Source organism: Diadema setosum, chromosome 4, assembly GCF_964275005.1.
Source record: "Diadema setosum chromosome 4, eeDiaSeto1, whole genome shotgun sequence".
NCBI lineage: Eukaryota > Metazoa > Echinodermata > Echinoidea > Diadematoida > Diadematidae > Diadema > Diadema setosum.
Window position 1 is genome coordinate 29,677,957 of NC_092688.1, and position 6,612 is coordinate 29,684,568.

Below are 6,612 nucleotides of genomic sequence, written 5' to 3' on the forward strand. Positions count from 1 at the left end.
TATCAAACTTTGCAGGTTCATAGCATTCCTAGGGAGGCATGGATCTCACTTTATTCAAATGGTCACCAAATTATACATTTTTTTTTTCTTTTACCGATCTTATAGAACCAGAAGTGATAAAGCTAAGTTAATGCAATTAGTAAGTACGTTATTGACTGTATCTCAGTTAGTTCATGGCATATCCGAGGGTGCCCCCTTGGGGCCGGGAAGGGGGGGGGGGGGAGTGTCCAAATTTGGGCTTAAATTGTATACATTTTCATCTTCTCCTTGAAAACGCATGGTCAATTTTTCACCAAACTATGGCAGATATGACTGCAAGAGTGATGGAATACACACAATGTGCACCTCTTTCCCCATTTTGATAGGGGCCCTCAGGGGCATAATGTGTGTGTGTGTGTGTGTGGGGGGGGGGAGGGTGACAGGGTCCCGAAATTAAGGAATCTAGGGTGACAGAATATTTATTTATGCAAATGGGCACCATCACCTCATCCCCTGGACCCCCTTAGGGACCCCCAGAACCCCAAAATTACAGAATCTGAAAAACCACCCAACTAACCAACAAACAACAACAACTTTTTTTTTTTTTTTTTTTTTAAACTAGAAATAATTTCTGTATATACGTACTCTAACGGTATGGTAAATCCAGGGATGGTCCCATCGGGGCTGGGGCCGCATTGGCTACATTAAGTTTTTGCATTGTAATCTTCCTTCTGAACATGCATATACGGTAGATTGTTCGGTGTATTATGTTAACGTAACGTAGTGTCCATCCTTATTTTGTTTTAACTTATTCGCAGACTTTAAAAAAAAATCTAACCTACCTTAAGTATTTGGGTGTCATTAAAGTGGATACTGGGCAAAACATATCTCACAAAAAGAATATTGATAAATGCATTGTGATCAAAATAATCTTAGGAAGTGTCACTACGAAATGTGAACGATTATGAATAGTATTAGAGTAGAAACTCATCTGTACTGGAAGTTTAACATCAATTTAAGATTATGAATGGTATATTTTTTATTCAAAGATTGACCTCTAAACCCAGTCAACTTAAGACAATAAAGTAATTAGATTTAATAGACTATTAATTTATGTTTTGTCTGATGTTGATTTAAAGAGTATTTCACGTAGTGAATTGAAAGAAAAAAAAGTTTTCAAGTACCTCGTATGCCATAAGCAAAATAAACCCCAGTAACTAAACGAAATTTATGCTTGCCATACCTTAGTCTAGCGGGCGACGTATTTTTAGCCTGAATCAGTCCTTGATTGGCAGTCAATAGAGGGCGCGACGATGTGGAAGTCAAGTTGACTAAAAATACGTCTAGCAAGAAACCTCCGAATAGAGGCGTGGAACAGGGCGTGGCATGACAGTTGCCAGTCTTCAATATCCAGGTTTCGTTGGCTGAGTACCAATGTCAATCAAACCATATTGCAGAACCCAAAGGAGCTCTAGTCTACTCTCCTAGGTATAATGCATATTGTCTTTCAGTGAAAACACAATTTCCCTGTCTCTTTCACACTATCATAGTATTTTGCCATTCTTTCCCATTCATTTTGATGTGTATAACATCTTACCTTACTTCAAATAAGAGAATGATAGCAGTAAATGACCACATGCATTTGAAAATTCATGAGGGTTCTGCACATGGAAACTACTCCAAAATTACTGCCGAATGCAAACCTCTCACTGTTGTTGTAAAGTCTACGAGATATTCACTGTCATTGTCAGTTTTGAAAGTGTGATTTATGAATTTTTCCCATTGGCATTTCTTTATTCTAAAATACTTTATATTATTTTCATATCAAATCTATTAAGATAGTTGCTCAACATCAATTAAATCTGCCATCGAGATAGCTAATCACTATTGCCAAGCACATCTACATTAAACAGGCATTTCGTGGGTGATCACACTGTCATGGGAAAATCCGTCCGTGGTACATTTTCTGTGAAAGGAGAAAGAAAGGACCTGCGACACAAAAGGATTCCTGCAAAGCCAAAGTGCCAGGGAAATATGGTGCATTCTTTGCAATCATGAAATTACGAGACGCCAGTCTCACAGAAGACTTGTAAGTACTGATTAACATTTTCAACTCAAATGTAGATAAGGACATCTCTCCTGGCAATTCGAAATGCATGCCTATGTAGAAAATGTGAAGCTGAAAAAATGAAATAACATTAACGAGCTAACCTATGTGGATGGTGTACACACACACACACAGCACACACACACACAATGGGCAGAAACACGATATGTTACGAAACTAGAGCACAACGCACAAAATCCATGATCACGTCAAAAGCGCCAGAAAAGACCCATGTGGCTCAAATGAAGTGTCTGATACCATTTTCAAGAGAAACATCTCGTTTAGAAGAAACCCATGAATTGTTTATTACGTATATTATACAAATTAGTTTAGATCTGTCTGAGATAAACACTGTCTGCCTTTTTTTGCCAAGATTCTAGAATTGTGAATTAAGAATTGTGTTCCTTGATGTCCTTTCCGAAGTTGTTCGAAGGATCGTTGATCCGAAGACAAAATAGGGTTCGTAATTCCGATGATGAAGTAAACTAAGCTGTCTGTAGTGAAAAAATGTGGCGATATAACAAAGTAGTAGGATATTACGCAGTGAAAATTGAACAAAAACATGCACAATTCCCCCCCACACACACACACACGCATACACACACGCACACGTACTTAAAAACATACAAACACTACCGATACATACACTCACTGGCGAACCGGAATACGATCGTATTTGTAAATTGTATTATTAATAAAAAAAAAAATAGGTACTTTTTTTCCTCTCCTCTGTATACTCATAATCAGGACGAGCCATATGTGACGAAGAAACAATAATTGCACTAAGAGGCCACTTAAAACAAAACAAAACAAAACAAAACACACACACACACACACACACACCCACACACACATAAACACACACACATAGAAATGCCGCTATGACGACTGGTATGTTTCCGCCATAATGCATGGTTCACCTTGTAGGTTTATAGTACAATGTCTTGACGTGTGATGACAGTTTCACATAATACTTATCAGAAAAATATTAAAATGACAGGTTTGTCACAAATGTGCTGAATGCTCACTTTCGTTAAAGTAGGTTTAATTGGGTGAATGACTATATTGTCTAAAAGTGCGTGTATTTGAAGATTTGAGGATTTTTACTTAACTTTTGACCCTTTCATAAGTTAAGGGAAGAAGTGAAATTTAGTACTTTCACTAGACCTTGAGCCTTTTGACCTTTGACCTCATGGCAAGGTACTTCCAAAAGAATCTCATTGGGTAATACTTGCATACATACAAGTTTAAAGAAAAATTCTGCAAGCATCGCATCTAGATAAGAAGAAAATAGTGAAATTTGGACTATTTGACCTTGACCTTTGATCCATGACCCATGCATTCCCTATATAATCACTGCCAGTCAGTGCATGCATATGTACTAAGTTCCATGAAGATATTTTGAACTATTTGTGAGATATGTGAGATTTGTGAGATAGTAACACTTATTTGATTTGATCTTTCTTCGTTTTAATCGGATCCCCCAGTTATAGTATGGTCTAAAAAATATCTGTACTTATGATTCCCCTGATCTGATTTTATCACGGGACCTGCGGCTCTATATAAGCTTGCTTTCCCGCAGGCCCCATCATATTTTTCGCATTATATGCTCAGTTTAACTCGCATATTTATATACAGATCTTATGTATACCAAGACAAACTTTGAACATTCCGGTGAAGTTCTATTTTGTACTGTGTTCTGTATAAATTTCGTATCAATTTACTTTATATTGTGATATATGTGAGAAATATGAAAATAAATTGAAATGAATGAAATGAAATATGGAGAGAAAGTAAAATTCAACATTTTCACTTGAACTTTGACCTTTGACCTCACGACACAAAACTCTCTCTGGAGAATCTTCATTTGGTATAGTTCATGTATACACAAAGTTTCAAGAAATACCTTCAGGCATTGCGTAGATATGGGGGAAATAGTGAAATTTTGGACATTTGACCTTTTTGACCTTTTGACTTTGAGCATGTGTGCCCAAAAGTTGACAGTTGATAGGCATAACGTCACCAACTCGTACATATACATGGCTGCCAAGTTTCATTAAAGGCATAATTTACCATTTGCAGATGAAAAAATAACCTAGCATTAGTGCTTAAAATAGTTCTAGAATGTGAGTTAAGGATAGAAACAACGACAGTAAAAATTTGAATCAGTAAAATCGAAGTTAAGTACTGTTAAACATACGAAACGTGAACAGTAGTTATAATAGAAATGTTTCCAGACTTTAGGAGAAATTTTCCGAAGAATAAGGTTTCCCAGATTATGGCGAAATAAAGGATTTTTGTCATTCCTCCAAGGATGTACGGTTTTGAATAGGTAATAATAAGAAATAATCTCCATTCGATAAATCATTTCATCAACGCTCAGAATTGACAGTTCCCATTGGGTAGCAGAAGGTCTTGCAGCTTTAGACTTTCGAGAGCAGGCCGGCAAGGATGACGAAAGCAGTTTCGCCCTTTATATTGGTGCACTAACATTTATATCAGATTTCCACTCTTCCTAATGAGCGATGGTAACAAATAACCTCGAATTAACATGAAATTTATGTTACGGATCTGACGTCACCGTTTTCACCATTTTCGTGTCTCATGCATTTGATTCCTCTCACCCATAACACAAGTCTCTTGGTGGAAACTTCGTGATATCGCTCATTGAGAACGTGCAATAATTAACTGGTATGCAAGTTATATTACTTGAGCATTGTTCTAGACCAAATCAATGTCGTAAAAGTATACTTTTGGGATCTTGCCCTGTTTGAACTCAAACCCTGCACATAAGGCTGACAAAATCAGTTTCATCCAGAATATTGCTGTAATAAAGGGTCTATAGACCATTTCGATATTCCGAAAATGAAATAAGGCTCATAATTCCTAAAGTTTGTTGATGGCCTGAAAATGAAATTGCGTTCGTTTTCTCGAAGGTTCGTTAATACGAAAATGAAACAAGGTCCTGTTTTCCAGTGATTCATTAATTCAACATGTAATAAGGTTTGTTAATCCCAGCATGAATCAAGCTTCGTCAATCCAACAATGAAGGTTCGTTAATCCGAACACTATTTCTATTCGTGGAGAAGCTGGTACTGTCGAGAAGAGGGATGGTCATCGTTTCTGTAGATTAGTTATAATGATGGAAAGGGGTGATAATGATCAAGGGTGCACACAGTATTCTTTCAGAGGGTATCATCAGTACACGCATGCATGACCTTTTTTTTTTTTTTTTTTTTGGGGGGGGGGGGGGAGCCCTAAGGTGGCCTCTTGTAATATTTGTTCTACGTCACGCATGGCCCATCATAATGATGCCATAGATGACTATGGGAGCATACGGCGGAGAGGGAGAAATTGTTCATGTTTCCATGAAAAATGCAATTTGCAAATTGTACGATTGCATTCCAGTTCGCCAGTGAGTGTATTGGGGAGTTTGTGTATTTTCCACATTCCTCTCTCTCTCTCTCTCTCTGTGTTCTCGTTCAATTTTCATTGCGTAATAGGCCTATCATACCTTTTGTTACGTTCAAATTAATTCAAGTTTTATTTCATTTTTTCGAAAAGAAAAAAAAACATTTCACTTTTTTGCTAACAGAAAATAAGGTTGCATAATCAAAACAAAGTAAATTGAGAAATATAATTGTGGAACCTTGGAGTAACAATAACAACATATTACAGTCTTTTGTCTCTAAAACAAGTTCACTTCATTTTCGGAATTTGAACTTTATTTCGTTGTCGAATTACCGATCCTTCGAATACTTTCGACAAAGAAAATGAAAGAACACAGTGTTAATAAAATCATGTCGAGAAAGATGGGAAAAGTTTATTTCTGACAGATCTAAACAAATAAATGTCTCTACATAATCAACAATAGCTTTCCTCTAAACGAGATATTTCTGGTGAAAAAGGTGCCAAACGCTTCAGTTGAGCTACACGGATCTTGACGGGTGCTTTGGACTCACTTTCCCAACATGTCGTTTTTTGTGCATCATCCACAAACTTGTTGGTGTTACTCAATTTAGCTTCACGTTTTTCTGCATAAGCATGCATTCCGAATGGACAAAAAGAGATGTCCTCATCTCCATAATCATTTGTGTAGAAAATGTCAATCAGCATCGACTTCCCTTCACAAGTACACCTGTACCGCCATCTCAGACTGGCGTCTCGTAATTACGGATTGCAAAGAATGCACTATGTTTCCCCGGGCCTTTGGCTTTGCAGGAATCCTTTTGTGTCGCAGATCTTCTCTTTTACCTTTCACAGGAAATGTACCACGGACGGATTTTCCTATGACAGTGTGATCACCCACGAAATGTCTGTTTAATGTAGATGGTGCTTGTCAATAGAGATTGTTATCTTGGCGGCATACTTAATTGATATTTGTCAAATATCTTAGTAGATTTAATATGAAAATATAAAGTACTTTAAAGTGAAAAACATACCAAAATATAACAATGGGAAAATTCATAAATCACACTTTCAAAACCGATAATGACAGTGAATATCTCGTAGACTTTACAACAACA